At 47.7% G+C, this 17,706-nt stretch overlaps 1 protein-coding gene across 2 annotated transcripts in view; it reads left to right on the forward strand.

Moving 5' to 3' along the window:
• The first annotated feature begins 7,327 nt into the window (after window positions 1-7,327).
• Cracr2a (calcium release activated channel regulator 2A) overlaps window positions 7,328-17,706 on the forward strand; it is a 150,815-nt gene continuing 140,436 nt past the window's right edge. Inside the window, exons 1-2 of one of the 2 annotated variants that reach the window (XM_004643596.2) lie at window positions 7,328-7,439; window positions 8,112-8,233. The gene's annotated coding sequence lies outside the window, so the exon portion shown is untranslated. The remainder of the gene's footprint in view (window positions 7,440-8,111; window positions 8,234-17,706) is intronic. The other variant, XM_023703747.1, reaches the window with a different exon arrangement.

Consider the following 17,706-nt stretch of genomic DNA (forward strand, 5'->3'; position numbering starts at 1 on the left):
TAAGACAACTTGATTTATTTATTTATTTTTTGCCATAATTTTATTGATAAACAAATAGCAATGAGACAGTTTCAAATCAAATCAGTAGGACATGGTCATATTTTCTTGTTATTTTACCTGTCTAGTAATTTCTTTGTTGAAAACCAGATATTTTGTATAGCATATTGAAGCAACTGTAGGTTTTGATTTTTTCCTGAATGTTGTTATTATCTTGCACATTTGTTTAGTAACTTCTCTGGACTGAATTTCTTCAATGTATACCTGTGAGTACCTCTGCTACTTTCTTTTTCTTTGTAATTCTTGAGCCTGGCTTCCTAGAGTCACCCCTTAGTAGATTTGTGTTCAATTGGAGACTGGCCAGAGGTCAGGCCAGTAAGACCTCCACTTTCTGGTGGGTCTTTGTGTAAGCTGGAAACCCCTCCACATAGCTCCCTGAAATCTGCCTGGGTTTCTATTTTCCTTGGTGCTGTGACAGCTCCTGTGAATGGGAGTGGGCTCTGTATAGGCCAGAGATGTGTGAGTGGCTTGGGCTGTTCCCTTTTCGAACCTTTGATTAACCCATGGCATACAGCAACTTTAGTATCTCCCTACAGTTGCTTCCCCTCCTGCAATCTCTGTTAAATACCCATTTAGTCACCAGTTCATTTCGTGCTCTGCAGTTACAAGCCAAGGCCCTGTCTGTCCACTTGCTCCTGAGGTCACTACTTACACTGAGATTCTGTCCTCATCAAGGGAACCTGTTCTGCTAGTAACAAAACTCTGCTGGCTTTTTACAGCCTGCCTTGCCTGAACTGAGCCATCACATCAAACCCAGAGGCAGAGGGAGGAGCTGGGACCAGCTTCAGCAGGAACACCGCAGGCGTGTGCTGATTTTACTCTAAATGCAGTCTTTTTCCTGAGCAAACTCTCCTCAGTTTGTTGCATGCCTTCGTTCAATTCTCAGGTAGATGCAATGGCTTTTTGTTGTTGTTATAGTTTCAACCAATGATTACAGTGGTGCTTTGAGAAAACAGATCATTGCCCTTTTCACACACTCATGCCGGAAGTCTCTGTATCAGGTTTGCCCAAGCCCAGAGTAGTGCAGGTGGGCAGGGGCTTGGCAGTCTGGACTCTGCCCCTTGCTGTCTTTCCTCATGCTGATCTCGGTCTCCTTGGCAGAAAAGCAATGGGAGTTCTGGAAATTTGTGCATTTCCTCTCATCTTCAAAATATTAAATTTATGGTAAAAGTTAGGCATCAACTGATAGCTCCACAGAATTTTTTTTTTTTATATATATATTTTAGGGAAGGGTCTACAGGGTGTTCAGGGTCTTACTACTAGATTGGAATCATAGTGATCCACCTGTTTACAGCCTCGCAAGAGCTGGGATTATAGGCACGGCATGTGCCACTCTGCCAAGTCCCAGTTGCCATCTCAGCAGGTCCCGGGGATCAAATCCCTGGCCCTTGCAGGCACCTTAATCTGCTGAGCTATTTGGCTATCCCTCACAGAATAAATTTTTAAAAAATTAGTCATTTCATTTTCCATGATCTTAGTGTCATTTCTATCTAAAGTCTTTCTTCAAGGAAAGTTATGTATGTCCTGCCTAAGAAGAGGCATTGGTCCTTTTGCCTTCAGTAAAAAGAGGATTTTACTTGCCTTTTCTTTCTTTTATTCTTTTTTCTTTTCCATCTTCCCCATTTCTTCATCCCTTCCCTCCTAATGTTAAGAGCCCTGGCCATGTGCTGGGTATCAGGCCAGGTGTTTCTTACATAATTGTCTCACTCAGACCCGTATCAGGTAGATCCTGCTGGGAACTACATTCTATGCTAGGGAAACTGAACTGCAGAGGAACCTAATGGTCAGCTTGCAGCTAATACCAAGCCTCAACCTCTCAGCGCCCTTGCAGCCCACCACGCCAATGCCAAGAGTCAACCGCAGACACGGCAGCCTGTGGGCACGGTTCTGAGCTGGGAGGAGACTGTGTCTTCTGTATCTGATCTCTGGGTGTCCGCCTGCCACAGGCAATTTCAGAGCTGGCTCTGGATCTAGGCTTTGAATAGAGATGGCAGCAAGGCATTGCTGCTGGAAAATAAATGATGGTCTCTTTACAGCCAATTTGTGGGTGAGAAACAAGCTGGAAAAGACTTTTGAGAGCTTTTGAGGCCAGCCTAAAGACTCTGGATTTTATGCAGCAAACACAGGAGTATTCACAGAAGAGTTTCTGTGCTGGGCAAGGACATTCCCAGGGCTGCCCTTTACCTGTGTCATCTTGGAGCAGCACGGATGATGGACTGCACGCAGTAAAAATGAAAGGTCAAGGCAGCAGAGCAAAGAGAGGCAGTCAGAGGCTGGGCTGTCATGCTGAGCCAGGGAGGGTGCCCGCGAGGGCAAAGGCCTGGCAGAGAACCTCACCGAGTTCCGGAGGGCTGTTATGCTCAACCTCTCAATCAGAAGCAAAACTCCATCATAAGTCTGATTTTTTATTATTATCTACTTACCTTTTTTAAAAAATGGGGACAGGATTATTTGTTCTAGGATTGATATCAAGCAGATGTTATTTTGATTAGTTTTATATTGTAAAGGTCAAGATAGCTGTAGATTTTGTAAATAATCATGAAATGTGTATTTTATCTTTTTAAATTCCAAATTGTCAGCCAGTATGATTTTTGACATTCTTGGTAGTGGGCATCCGCTTAAAAACATCTGATTTTTTAAGTTTTATTTTACCAAAGCAGCGGATACTTCTAACAATGCTTGTGTTCCCTGACAACTTGAAGGAGGCAAGAGGGAATTAGATAATCCAGAGCACCCCATAATGCAACTGCTAGTGGCTTTCTTTTTGCCTCATGGCAATTGGGACTAGTTAGCTCTACCAAACTCTAGGCTAGAAAACATTTTTTTTTTTTTTTTTCCCGGAACTGGGGATTGAACTCAGGCCCTTGTGCTTGCCAGGGAAGCGCTTATTGCATTGAGCCATCTCCTCGGCCCCTGGAAAACATTCTTTTTTTGTGTGTCAGGAATCAAACTCAGGACCCTGTGCTGAAGCACAGGGAGGTTCTGTGCCCTGAGCTATATCCCTGGCTCTGAAAAACATTCTTTGGCATATAGCACCCTCTGTTTTGCCTGTGTTTAAAAAGTATTTATTTATTTATTTATTTATTTAAAAAGTCCTTATTTATTATAATAGCCAGTGTAGTGTAGTTGAATTTTGGCTCTTATGTGTGTATGCATACATAAGAAAGAAAAATTAGAGAAAAAAATAAATAATTTTCTCTAGTATTTTATAAACAGTGAACTAGTAGAATTAAAGCATTCTATCGCTCCCAAGTGAAACTAACTCTCTCCCTATTTTGCTATACTTTTTGGGCAACACATTACTTTTCATAGCTTTTTATTTTCTTAGTGTATCTAATGACACTAAATGGACATCATTGACTGTGCTGTATCTTTTATTTGCCTGCTCCATAAACATGAGATTCTGTGCTTTGCAATGGCATGAACAGTACCACACACCAAGTGGCCTCAGGTGCTGTGTCTCAGAGGTCACTTGTGGGGCTTATGGGTGGAATGAACCCAGCATGTACGCTGGGTGGCCAGCCACTCTCAAGGTTGAGGGGTTGGGTGCTGTGGGCTGAGTCTCCTTGGGCCACAGTTCTCTTGTCTGCAGTACCTGAGATGCGCTCTGTGGTAGTTAGTTCCTGTTGTTCTATGTAGCTCTGCAACTCCATTGGAAAGATGAAGTTCTGCTGCTGGTTGGAGAGTAGAAAGTCATGGCTCATATCTCACTTATCCCGGCTCTGAAGGGTACCAGGTTTCTACCATCCATTAAAGTAGTAAGTGACTTTCACAGACATGCTCAAAGAGGCCCTACCTTGGCACCCTAATTTTTAATATGTGCATGTAGTGTGGATGGCTCCTGCTATCTCATAGAATGTGTCTCCTTTCCAACAAGCCTAGCATGTTCCTGGTAGAGAAAGCAGGAGGGATAGCTTCCCCCAAGTTCTCTGGCTCTGATAGAGCCAGCCCATCGGTCCACAGCCTGGCAGCTGTTTGCTGTGGCCTCTGCAGGTGAGGCTTGGGAGGTGGGGCAGATGTTGCCATCTACAGGGAGCTGGGGAGAGTCAATATTGAAAGATCTGGTTTGTTTTATTTGGCTTCCACCTGTTGGAAAATGTAGCTGTATCTTTTCACAACAAGGAGGCAGAGATAGCAAAGAATTTCTATACTGAAACAGCATATGTTTCCATTGTCCCTAAGGGGACCAAGTATTAAGAACCAGGCTGAAGTTGAGAGCAACAAATGGACAAGAAAAAATAGACAGAGGGAAGAATGCTGTGAAGCCAAATGAGGAGCAGGAAGAGCCACTGAAAGTGGAGCGCAAGCCGAGCTTCCACCATCTCCCCTGGCTGGGTGGCCCAGCTATGATGAGGCTTCAGTGTGTGACTGCCAAGGCTTCTGTGCTGGATGCTTGGTCCTTTGAGCGGAGGCGCAGAGCCCCTCAGAGACAGGGCCCAGGGTAGGTGCCTGTGCCACTTTGTGTGCTGCCCCCTGTATCCGTGACTACAGCTCTCTGCAGAAGCCTGGTTAGGGTCCCAGATTATAGAGTGTTCCAGAAAGAAAAACCTGCCCGCTGATCACTGTGCTTCCTCTCTCACTGTGATTTCCCTCTCCCACACTTTTCTGCCATGATGCTTTTGTACACATGGTGACATTGCCAGAAGCCTTCACCTAGACAAGCAGATGCCTGTGCCAAGCTTTTAGGCCTCTAGGATTGTCAGAAACAAACCTCTTTTCTGTATGAAGGATCTGGCCTTAGATATTTTGTTATAGCAACTTTTTTGCCTGCCTTTGTCACAGCCTCTGTTGCACAGCACTGTGGGCATCAGGTCTGTGGCTGGTCCCTCCTAAGCTGCGAGTTCCCAGGAAAATGCCAAGGCCTAATATAGCGGGTCTTATGATGCAGGGTGAAATCAGAATGCAAGCACTTGTTCAGAATGATGAGGAATTTTAAGAAGGTAACAGAACAACACCAACCCTAACCAGAAGCTCTTCTAAATATGGGCCTACTTGTTTCAGGGGTTCAATGCCTGTGAGTGGGCTTGTCCAGGCTTACACATTACCTGTACTCAGTAAATGCTCATTCCTCGATGAGTTTGCTGGAAGCCATGCAGCTATGGAGAAAGGGGAATAAAGCTCCTACCCTTCCCCTTGTTGAAGGCTGGTTATAGATCCCAGGGTAATCAGTGAATATCTACAATGCCTCAGTTTCCCATAACCAGACTGAGGAAGAGCTATCTTTGTTGCACCTTGTCTTCTCTTCTGGGCACCAGCAGGGTGGCTGATTTTCAGCATTCCACAGGTCAGGATGGCTCAGGGTCCTGCAGGCAGCCAGGCAGCCAGGCAGGAAAGTGATACAGGGAGAAAAACTGATCTCAGGTGGGTGACCTCCAAACCATATAGGGAACCTCCACATGACATAGAGAAAAACAATCTCTCGACCTGACCTGCACGAGTTTGTGTTCTCTAAAACCAAAGAATGAATTTTAGGAACAAACGGAGGTTATGAGCAGAATATATTTTTTGAGAGACAGAAAGCTCCTGTCCAAGATAGGGACAGGAGAGGGGCCCGAGTGGATAGTTCCCCGGGAAGCTGTCTCTTCCAGGGACTTTTATAGTGTAAAACCATGTGGGGCTAAGGTGGAGAGAATGGGAACTTGCTTAGGTGGGCAGGAGGTGGGACAAAACTATGGTCAACAAATGAGATCACAAGCACCATTGCTCAGGTAAAACTGATTAAATCCAGTATCAAATGGGAAAGCGAGTCATACAGCAAACAGGCATGAATACAGGACAGGGTTTCTCCCTGTTGGGGTTGGAAGGCAGGACAGGGTCTCTTTCTGTTGGGGGTTGGGCTAGTGACTCAACTTGGGTCTTTCCAGGTAATCGATACCTATTTAGAATATCAATCCCAGGTGCTACTCTTTTAGCATTTGTTTGGCCTTTAGGTCTGGTTCACAGCAGGAACATCCGCCCCTTCCACAGTTGTAAGACATCTCCTCTTTTGTGTTGTCTCCTTTGAAGGCCTGACCTTGTCTGACTGCCTATAATATTTCTAACTCGGCTACCTATAACAAAAGTGCCAGCAAACCAGGCATCAGCATGAAGCCAGGATCCCCTAGGGTTTGTTCTGTGGACTGGAGACAGGCTGGAGGGCCTTTATTTCCTGTCCAGGGAAGCAGACTCATGGACATGAAGATGGGAAACAGAAAGTGTCCCTGTGATGAGAAACTATGCAGCAGTTGCTGAGTTCACCCTTGCACATCTGTTTTTCCACATGCAGGATGGTGCAATCAACAGTAATGGGGGTATGGGATCAGGGACATAGCTCAGTGGCATAAGCGTCTGCCTGGCAAAAGTAAGGTCCTGGATTCAATCCCTGGTACCAAAAACCGCAAAACAAAACAAAAAAAGAAGCAGTACAGGGGCTAGCAATGAACACAAACACTTAGCATTTTTCATGTACCAGCTATTGTACACACCAGCTCACATGGGCCCTTTCACGTTTAGAGACACACCCAGCATGCAGGGACTGTTAAGGATTCACAAGAAAGCTTCAGTTATCAGAGCCATGCCTGATGAGCTGGAGAACCAAGGTTTGGACCATGTCTGTTTGTGGACTTCAGAGTCTGTGTACTTCATCACTAATATTTTAACACCTTATGAAACTATGATGGGCAAAAGACCAGATAATTTAGGGACTTAGAGAGACCTTATCTTAAACAATGGAGAGGATTGGGGAGTGTAGCTCAGTGCAAAGGCCCTGGGTTCAATTCTGAGGATGGGGAAAAAAAAAAAAAAGAAGAGATGGGCGTGGTGGCGTACCCCTGTAATCCCAGCACTTGGGGGGCTGTAAACAGAGAAATCACTGAGTCCAATCTAGTAGTGAGACACTGAACACACTGTAGACCCTTCCCAAAAAAAAAAAAAAAAAAAAAAAAAAAAAAGAAAAGAAAGAAAAAAGAAAGAAAGTAAGAAAAGAAAAAGAAAAAAGAAGAAATAAAAAGGAAACAGAAAGAACTGGAAGGCTAATAGCCTACAAGGTGACAGCATTCACCTCCTATAAGCACAGAACAACTGGGTCTTTACCTCTGACTGACATTGCTGACTCAATCTCCCTGACCTCGGTTTTCCCCTCTGTAAGTGGGGGCGGACAGGCTTTGCGTCCTATCATCTCTGTCCCATCCACGTGTCACATTCGGGTCATGAAAGGACTTCTTTCTTCACAAAGGGGCAAAGAAGTGCTTCCTGCGCAACCTGTTCTGCTACTTGAAGGCCAGTGCTCAACCTTGTGTGTCTGCGCAGCACTGGACCCAGAGGTGGAACACACTTCGCCCTGACCTGGGGACTGACCCAAACAAGCTGCACAGAACAGGCGGGAAAAGCCGGAGCAAGGGCAGGTCGGAGAGGGCCGGGAGGTCAGCTGTCCTGCTAAAGGGGAGAGGGGTCCAATCCCCAGGCCAGCGAGAACAGCTGCTCTAAAGGGCAAGTGTTTCTGCGCCTTCTGGAACAGGGCGGGGGATGGGGGCGCTCCTGTATCCGCAGCCGAGAACGATGAGCTTCAGTCTGGGTTCAGTCGCCGCTTGAGTCTGGGTTCAGTCTAGACCTGTAGGGTCTCAGCTGGTGGGGAAGAGTGGGAGGAGCTGGGACGCAGAGCAGTTTGGCAGCTGGCCTGTCTGGTACCTAGTGTCCCTGTTTTGTGGGGAGGGGGCTGGGAAACTCCCCTGGGGCCTAGGCTGTGGGTCATCTTTCCTCCCGAAGGTCTTTGAAGATTTATTTTACTGCTTTATTAATATGCATTAGATGGTTCTTAATTATGCAAGCATTCACGTCTACAGTAGAATATACAGAAGAGGGAGGAACTCAAAAACAAAATCCCCTTTGATTTCTCTCCGAGTCAACAAGGCTGGGGTGGGGGTCTTTGGGGTGCGCACCTCTCGCGCCTTCTCCCGCAGCCCCAAAACCGTGACGGTGGCCAAGTCCCGCTAGAGGGCTGAGGAGCCGGAAGCCACCCGGGGCCCCGCCCCGCACCCAGCCCGGGTCCCAGCCGGAGGGCGCTTCCTCTCTTGCAGCGGAGCGAGCCAAGTCGGGCAGGGCCGAGCGGAGTCGGGCAGGGCCGAGCCGAGCCGAATCGAGCCGAACCCAGCCGAGCCGAGCCGAGCCGAACCGAGCTGAACTGAGCCGTGGTGGGCAGGTGCGTGAACAGTGCCGAGGTGGGGAACGAGGGCGCGCGCGCGCGCGTGCCCGCACATGTGTGTGCGCGCGCACGTGCGCATGTGTGTGTCCAGCACATACGTGCACAATTGGCCAGGCCGAGCCTGTGCGCCCCTGGGTTAGGACAGCTGGGCTCCTTCTGCACTCAACCCAGGAACTCCATTCCTCGCTGACTGGAGGCGCCAAGGAGCACGGGGGTTTTGCTTAGGAAGGGATCTCAGGGACCCTCTAGCCACATCTGCCCTCTCCTTTTACAGATGTGGAAACTGAGGCACAGAGTGGTCAAATGACATGCCGTAGGCCCAGGAGGGTTAGAAACCAAAGCTCCTGCCCCAGGGACTGTACAGAGTCACCACCAGTTCACTATTGTTGGTACAGGGTAGCAAGAGGCCCCTCCACCTCCCGGAGGGGGCAGAGGAAGAGGGCAGAAGAGTGGCTCCCTGGGTCTTTGCTTCCTCCCACCCCCACACACGCCCTGCCTGTAGTGTGGTCAGGTTGGAGACTCTGCCAGCTTGGCTGACTCTGGCCCAGGTGTGTGTGTATGCAGGTGGTGCAGTTGGACCACACACACACTTCTGAAGCCAATTGGGAATTTGCCCTGTTTGTGGAAGACAGATTCCCAGGATCCTAAAGTGTGGGTTTGTTTGGCTGGAGGCAGAGAGTTCAGATGGAGAAGCTGTGCCGTGATGAGTTTCTTGTCTCTGGAAGAATCCAACATGCACAAAAAGTTCTTAAGTTTTTAGTCAAGGATGTAAGAATAGGAATATGAAGCCAGGTCAGTTTACACTGCATAGAATCAGCACTGTGGCTGGGGAGTCTGGGGTTTGTGTCCCTTCAGTTGAATTACCCTACATGACTTAATGGGCTAGCATTTGCCCCTAAATCTGCTCTATGCAGTTTTCAGATGGTGCATGAAAGGCTGAGCGTCTGATCTCTGTGGGGTCTAGAGGGAGTTTGGAGAAGAGGTGCTGCTCCCAGAAGAGTAAGCCTGGCACTAAGCTGGCCCTTGAAGGGCAGGCAGGGTCTAGGCACTGCGGGGATGGAGTCGCAGACAGAATGTGCCTGAGAAGCAAGTGCAAAAGGCTGTGGGGGGGTCCCAGTGAAGGGGGCTGCCTGGATTGGATGCTGGAGGGCCTTGAGTGTTAGGCCTTTATAATTATACCTGGGGACATTTCCACAGTAGCTGAGAAGGGAAAAGACACTACTGCAGCTGGCTCAGAAACATTGATCATTGTGGCATTCCACATACTGGGATCTGCTGCTGTGGGTTGAGCAGGGCGGTGACACATGGACAGGAAGGGCAGCCCTAGCTACACTGCTACAGAAGCTAGGAGAAGGGGGACATCTGCTCCATGTGCTTTTGGCTTTAGTGATTCCATTGAGTCTCTGAACAATCTTCTAAGGAGGTCATCATTGTTCCCATATGGTAGACGAACTAAGTCAGAAAGCTGAAGCAGTTTGTCAGGGTCACATAGCAGCAGACAGGTGGAGGGATAGAGATTTGATCCCAGAGAAATATGGGATGGGTTCCCTGGTAACTGAATAAACACCAGGATTGGGTTAGAGGAGGAGCTCCACAACCGTGGAGCTTGGGGTCCTGGTGTTGGAGTGATTGGAGACATGTCCACCTGTGTATAGGAGCCAGAGGACTTGCACATTCTGCCTTTTGCCCTCTTGTGCCAGCCCAGGGTGACGAGGAGGGTCTTCTGGTTGGAAGCACATGGTGCTGCTTCTGTGGCGGATTCCTCCAGAGGCAGGCATTCCCTTTGTCTATGTGCTTTGGCTCACAGCCCTGGCTTCCTCAGAGTGCCAGCAGGGCACTCCCTTCCCAACAGCACCTGACTGTTGACACATCCTGGATGGGCTTGGCCCAGAGAGGTGTTGGAGGCTCAGAGTAGGTGGAGCAGACTGTGTACAGGGCTGCAGTTGCTCCTTGAGGCGAGAGGAGGAAAAACCCTTGGGTTTAGACCCTGAGGGTTTCTCCACACCAACTCTGTGCTAAGATCCCTCCCTCGAGAGACTCTGTGTGTGTGTGTGTGTGTGTGTGTGTGTGTGTGTGTGTGTATCTGTCTGTCTTCAGTTCTTATTGAGCCACTGGAATTTAATCATGGAACTCTCCCATGATGTCTTATCTAATCCTAGTCCCCTTCTAAAGGACAGTGACTTCTGGACATTGAGCTGATTTGTTTCCACTTTTTGTGGTACCTGTGATAGAATCTAGAGCCTCACACTGAGCTATATATGTATCTGATCTTTTTATATTTTTTATTTGGGACAGGATCTCATTAGGTTGCCCAGGCTAGACTTGAAGTTGTGATCCTCCTGCCTCAGCCTCCTACAGTGCTGAGATTGTGGGAGTGTGCCACCACACCCAGCTAGTTTCTAACTTCTTTATATCTCCTGTGGGGATTATATTTTGACACATGAATCCCAACAGGACACACTTAAACCATTCCAGTCAGTGCTGGTGCCCTACCAAGGGAGGTGTAGTCACAGGGCTGCACTGGCTTGGTGCCCTGTGCCTGTGGGACTCGGCTACCCTGCAGAATGAGTTGGAGCAGAATGGGGCTGAGCATGCTTGGGTCCTGGGCCTGACCCGGAGGGCTAAGCCCCTCCTGGAACTTACCTTTGTGCCTGGGCCGGGCTGCTGCCTTCTCTCCCTTTTTAATTCACAGCAGCACCAGGAGCTTGGCTACAAAGGCTCAATTACCCGTGCAGACAAGAGGAAAATCTCCTATTACCTGCACGATTGGTTTATTTTCACTTTATTTACTTTAGAGATTGCTTGCTGTTGAGCTCCAGGTTCTTCAGCCAGTCAACCAGCCTTCTCCTCTCAGCCAGACACCCCTGTCTCTCCCTGGGAGGTGGACCTGATACAGGAAGGCAGGAAAGGAGACTTCCTGAGGCCCTGCCCTGACCAGCATGTGTGCCAGGAGCCCTCTTCCCAGGTCTTGGAGGTGTGAGGCACAAATGCTACAGGTGTGGTGGCCCTTCATGTGAGTGAGGTATGAGGTCTTCCAGGGCCCCAGGAGATTGGGCTGTGGTTGTCATGTCTGTGGTTGCTGTAGTCCCCAGTTTGTACCTGAGGAAGCCTGGGCTCTGAGAAGCACAGCAACTCTCCCAAGGTCACAAAGCCAGCAAGAGGCTGATTTTGGATTTCAACCCAGGCAGCCTGTTCCCCGCATCTTCCTTTGAGTGCTGGACTTTGGGTCCCATTCAAATTCTAACCAGTTATGCTTCTGCAGCATTTGCCTTCTCACCTGAGTTCTTCCTTCATTACTGAAATGAAGCAGGTTATCCATGGGGCCATCTAAGTGAACATGTTGGAGCGATGAGAAAGCTCAGTGGTAGGCTCATGTGGCTCAGCCGGGTGGCTCCACCTGCCTGAGTGTTGGCCATGGGGCTCCCTTGTCTGGGTGTCATCCTTCCCTTGCTGTCCTTCTCCAGGTCTTAGGCTAGAATTCTCTAGAAGGAAGCTGTGCATGCTGAGTTGCTACTGCACAAGCAAAGGGCCCACAGGGGATGTGGCTTGAGAGGACCTTAGGGGACACTGTCTGCTCCAGAGGCAGGGCCTTTGTGGGGGCGCTCAAACAGCAGAAATTTATTCTCTCACTGATTGAGAGCTGGAAGGCTGAGATCATGGCTTCATTGGTTTCTGGTGAGGTCTTTCTCCCTGGCTTTGAGCCAGCCACTTTCCAGCTGTATCCTCTCATGGTAGAGGAGAGAGAGGAAAGAAAAAAGAGCCTTGAACTCACTAGTTTGTCCTAATTTAAGGCACATGGTCAGCCAGCATGAGGCCCATGCCCGGATGACCTTACTGGAGCCAGATCACCCCTGAAGGCCTCAACTGTGAACACCACGGTATTGGGGTAAGAGCGTGAATTGTGTGTTCAAGAGTGTGGCTCTAGAGAGATAACAGATGACATGTAGTTCAAACAACTTCAAGGGAAAGCTAGATTGGGCCAGACAAAGGAGACTGACAGCCTGTGCACCAGGTTAGTTACTTGGTCTCTCATTGCTGGGACAAAATACCCAACACCCAAAATGAAGGAAGGAAAGGTTTATTTAGCTCACAGTCAGTGGAGGTTTCAGTCCTTACTCGGCTAGCTCCACAGCAGAGTGGCACATGGCAGGGAGCAGCCATTCATGGCTGAGGCAAACTTCTGCGAGAGACCAAAGGGAGTGGCGGCAGCCCAGGCAGCCAGCTGGCCCCTCTTCCCTCCCCTTACAATGTAATGCAGAGTACCTGCCGCAGGGCACTCACACCCATAATTCCAGCATTGGATCAAAAATCAATCACAAACTCCAGAAGCCGCCCCATGAATGCATGAGGCTTTGTGGGGGACAACTAGATACAAACCGTGACATATGTGGAGCATTCAGGGCAGAGATCCATGGGCCAAGATGGTTGGTAGATGTGAAGGGAACCTGGTGGGGCCCTGTACCCACATTGTTCTGGTCAGCTGCCAGCAGAGCTGCCCACTGGGGAACTACCTCAAGGACTTTGCAGGTCATGACTGCAAGATGGGGAAAGAGCTGAGAAGTGCTGCTGACTGACCCCTCGGGTCCCTTTTGGAGGGTGGAGGCCCAGACTGGGTGGCATTTGTATTTGCTTCTTTTCTCTAGCGGCTTTCAGTATATTATTATTCTTGTGCTGGATTTCTGGGATCTTGACTATTATATGTCTCGGTGTGTTTTTAATTGGGTTAAGGTTACTTGGTGTTCTGTATGCTTTGGTTACCTGGATGTCAGATTGTTTCCTCATATTTGGGAAGTTTTCTGGTATTACTTCTGCTCATATTCTTTTTATATCAATTGTATTGACTCCATCTTTCTCATTGATACCTATTAGTCTCACATTGTCCATCTTTGCATCATCTTGCAGGTGATGAATTACTTTTTCCTGCATCCTAGTTGTATTTTAAGAGAACCTTTCTTACCTTTTCACTAGCTGCACCAGCATCTTCAAGATCTGAAACTCTGTCTTCACTTTCATTCTAACGGTTTTGCAGTGATTGAGATTTTAAGTTCATCTGTATTTTAAGTTCATCTGTATCTCTTTGACTCTGCTGCATACGATCTATTTCTTTCCTGTATTGCTCATTCAAGGAATCCATCATTTTTCTAATCTCTTCTATTTTTTTTTTAATCAATGTCTTTTTTTTTTTTTTTTTTTTTTTGCGGTACGAGGGATTGAACTCAGGACCTTGTGCTTGCCAGGGAAGCACTTAACTACTGAGCCATCTCCCTGGCCCCTTCAATGTCTTCTTGAGAAGCAGTTATTCTTTTACTGCAGAGTTTTTTTCAGATTGGGTTTCCTCCTTATGTTTCTGTATTTGATTATTCAGATGCTATGAATTCGGAGATTTCTTTTTTTACTTCAGAAATTAATTCTGCTCTGAGTTCCTCTATACCTTTCTGCCGTTGCTTATTTACTTCTGACGCTGTTAATTCATACTTTTCAGGTGAGCTAGTGTCCTCTACACTTGTTCTGGGTGGGCATTGGGTTTCCTCCATATATTTCTGCATTTGATTCTTTACTTCAGATGCTATTAATTCAGAGATTTTTTTTTTTTATTTCTGATCTGAGTTCCTCTATACCTTTCTGCAGTTGTTTATTTCAGATGCTATTGATTCATTGATTTCAGCTGTGTGATTCCCAATTTGTTCTGTGCTAGTGTCTTCTGCACTTGTTATGGGTGGACTTGGGGTCTGAGATTGCATTTTGCTCCTTCTCGTTGTCCTTTTGTATAGCACTGTCTTCTGACCTTTGTTGTAGAGCTTTGGTGCAGTTATAAACTTAGCACCTGCTGAAATTCGGGTGCAGATCTATAAAGTTTGAATTTATCCAGTTGTGCTTGGCTTGGTTCTGGCTGCTGTGCTCAGCTCCTTCCTGCTGCTGCCCTTGGGAGTGCCCCTCTGGCAAGATGTTCTGCTTCTGGACCTGCTGGGTGGTTCTGTCCCCTGCTGTCTCTGCAGGGATTGCAGCTGAAGGGTTTCACCCCAGGCCTGTATGCCAGGCCTGAGCTGAGTCTGGAGGGGACAAGGGGGAGTAGGGGAGAGGGGGAACCCTCCCACACACTGGTGGGCCTGGGCTAGGGCTGGATCTGGGGGTCCCAAGAACGCGGCAGAAATTCTCACTCACTCAGATGGTGTGTGTGGGGGCCCTGTGGAGTGGTGGTGGGGTCCCAAGGGCTTGGAAGAAGGTCTTATTCAGGAGGCATGCATGAGTTTGGATTGGACAGGTCATGCAGGCGCAGGGTAGCTGGAAGCTCTCCCACACACTCGGCATTTGTATTTGGGCCAACTCCTGGCCCTCTCAGCAGTGCTGTGCTAGGTTGTCATGCCCTTCTGAGGGGTGTGAAGTGACCAGGGCAGACATGGGGAAAGGAGCTAAAGATACAGGCAGAGAGACTGTGACTACTGCTATCTTAAGCCTGGGCCTGCTTCTCTGTGGGGAGGAGGAGGTAGTGGGTGTGAGCTGCCTGCCACAGACCAGGCAGGACTGGGGCCCCAGAGGCCTGCTTCCCGAGGGAAGGTTTTCTGACCAAGCAATGGCACCCGCATCCTTAGCTGAGCACTGTGAGGGTAGAAGAGGTGGAATTTAGGAATTTGATTTCTGTAGATGGACTCGTGGGAATCACAGGCAGGAATTACTAGGGGATATCCATCAGGAAGGATGTGGCCTGGCTGGTGTGGGGACGCTTGCCCGGCGCGAGGGAGGCCCTGTTTCATCCAGCACTGTTCAGCAGAGGGAGCATCAGACTTTTCCAGGGTGCCTGGCCTGTTGTGGGCCCTGGTCTTACAGTCTCTGGGAATTTGGGGCTGAGTGGGATCCCCCAGCAAGATCAGATGGAGCTGTGCCTGAGGCCTTGTTGTGGTGCAGAGGTGCTGCCCCCAGAGGCCCAGAAAGAGGTCCCCTGGCTCTCTTTTGTGCTCCTTCGTTTTAATATTCCCAGTGGGCTGAACGGTGGGGTTTGGGCTTTTGTTTTTCATTTGTTTTTATTTTTTGCTTTTTTATTGTGATAAAATATATTATAAAATGTACCATTTTACCATTTTCAGTGGATGAATTTGATGGTATTAAATATATTTACATTATGATTTTTTAAAAAAATCTTTCCAAACTAACAGGGTTGGGTTTATTGCTGGTTTTAAGAAGTCCCAGGGGGACACTTTGTCTCAGTTTCCCTCTCTGCCTCACTGCTAGATGTCTTCCGTAGTTGGACAGTCTTTCTACTGCCATGTCTTGTTACTTTTTTCCTGATATTTTAAAATAGATAATTTGCTTCCATCTAATGAGCTCCTGTAAGACCACACAGGCACCAGTGAAGCGCTGTGTACAGCACCTCGTTTATTTCTAAGGCAGCTTTTATCCTACACCCTTTCCAGTGAGGGAGCCGCACTGCGGGGGCCACACTGCAGCCGTGCAGCTCTGGGTGTGAGACTAATAATGTTATACCAGTACCTGATCCAAAAGCTACAACTCTTGTTGCATAGGTCCTGCTTTATCTTGGTCTTAACCATCCAGAAGAAAAGTACAAAAATGAAGTATAAGAAGTAAAGCCATATTGTTATGTTGAGCTGTAGAGGACTCAGGTCAACAATTTCTGACACTGCCAGTCAAGCGGAAGACCCAATACTATTATGGACTACTGGACTATTTTGGAATATTTTGCTGAGTTCACACACCTATAATATTCAACTGACGGAACTAAACAAAAAACGGGATACAGATCCATGACCATTTTGTATCTGTGTATTCAAAATGGTTAGGATAGATATATAGTTACATTCTCTTAATGAATAGAGGGATTTGTTGTAATAGTGTTTGTAAATAGGATGCATGTCTGCATCCTGTATGGTAATTAACCACTAGGAAGAATATATGCAACATGTTAATTATTGAAACTGTCCTACCAATTTGGTTTGAAATTGTCTCATTGCTATTTGTTTCCCAATAAAATATGGAAAAAAAAATAGAAAAATATATTACACGGGGCTGTGGGAAATCCAAGGTAGGATCCCCCTTGGGGCCCTCGGGCCTCTCCTCCTCTGGCTAGATGGCGGCTGTGGGGTCGTAGCCTCAAGCACCACTGGCTGACCTGGGCTTGAAGTGTCTGCTCTGCGGTGCTCTAGAATCTGTGTGGCGTGTCTGTGTGTTGGGGGGGAGGGTGATCGTGGGAATCAGGTGCCCTTAGGATTCTTAACTAGAGCCGTTAGTCAAAAAGGATTTACTTGAAAATAGCTTAATTACACACCATGGTAAACTGCTAATGGAGTTTACTATACTGCTAAATTAAGGGTTTTCACTAATTACACACATGCTACAAAAGTGTGAGTTTAGCTCTGACCGTAGTCCCTCCTCGGAAGGAAAGTTGCTGGGTCTTCCCCAGTGAGCCTGGCTGTGGGCTGCCGCATCAGCTCCTGTTCATGTTGTGACAGTTCTGTTTCCCCTTCCCTTGGTTTTTTTTCTGCAACTGAAAGCTGCCTGGGCACACGCAGAATTAGTATTCCCAGGGTAGGGCTGTCCTGTTCGTGCACCCACCGCTGTGCCTCCTGGCTCTACAGGAAGCATTCTTCCCCACCTCTGTCTTCTGGCGCATGTCTTACGGTTTGGCTAACACTTCTTGTGGGCTGTACTGCACTAGTCCAGCTGTGCGTCTGGGCAGTCTTAGTTTTGGTGTTTAGACTGCTTAGGGCTCAACTCTGGGAATGAAGTGGCTGAGGCTCCAGCAGACTGTGACACAGGCCCTGTGCCTCACGACTACTTATGGCATTACGTGCCTGCTGTGGGCCATGTGCCCTGTGTCCTGTCACTCCCAAATGGGGTCCTAGCATCCTGTCTTTGGCCGAATGAGATTCAGCCTCCGTGGGGTGAAACATCCTGTCTGGATTCACATGTCTAATTCCGGTAGCATCACCTACGCCACAGTGTCCTTGACCTATGGGGCGTGGGGCCTGCTTTTAACTGAGCTTGTTACCCTGCAGAATGTGAACAGGTGCCCTCCCATGCCACCCTAGCTGAGCTGCTCCAGGAAAAGGCTTGCTGAAACCCAGGGGTGTCTGGTATAGAACTGCTTTTACAGGAGTGGGTTTTTATTCATTAAACTACAACTTGAATCAGAAACACACAAAAGAGAACTGCTAAGTAAAATGGTTGTTTGTTAATGCAAAATGGAAAATTACTAGGCATCCATTATGTAAGCACACATTACAAACTAATTTAAAAAAAAAACACAAACCCTGTTTACTGGATTTAGAAATAGAATGAAGAGTTCTAGTTGTACTGAATAGCAAGCAGATTGTTACATACACCATGTCTGAATTTTCTGACACTTTCGAAGCTAAATCAGTGTGGTTTTGTTGAAGGCTAAAGCCAAAAAAGAAAATCCAAAATAATAAAATAGATACTTTGTGAGCACCTAGGGTGTGCTGTGTGTTGTCCTGAAA

The sequence above is a fragment of the Octodon degus genome, unplaced genomic scaffold (genome assembly GCF_000260255.1).
Source record: "Octodon degus isolate 3935 unplaced genomic scaffold, OctDeg1.0 scaffold00178, whole genome shotgun sequence".
NCBI classification, from domain to species: domain Eukaryota; kingdom Metazoa; phylum Chordata; class Mammalia; order Rodentia; family Octodontidae; genus Octodon; species Octodon degus.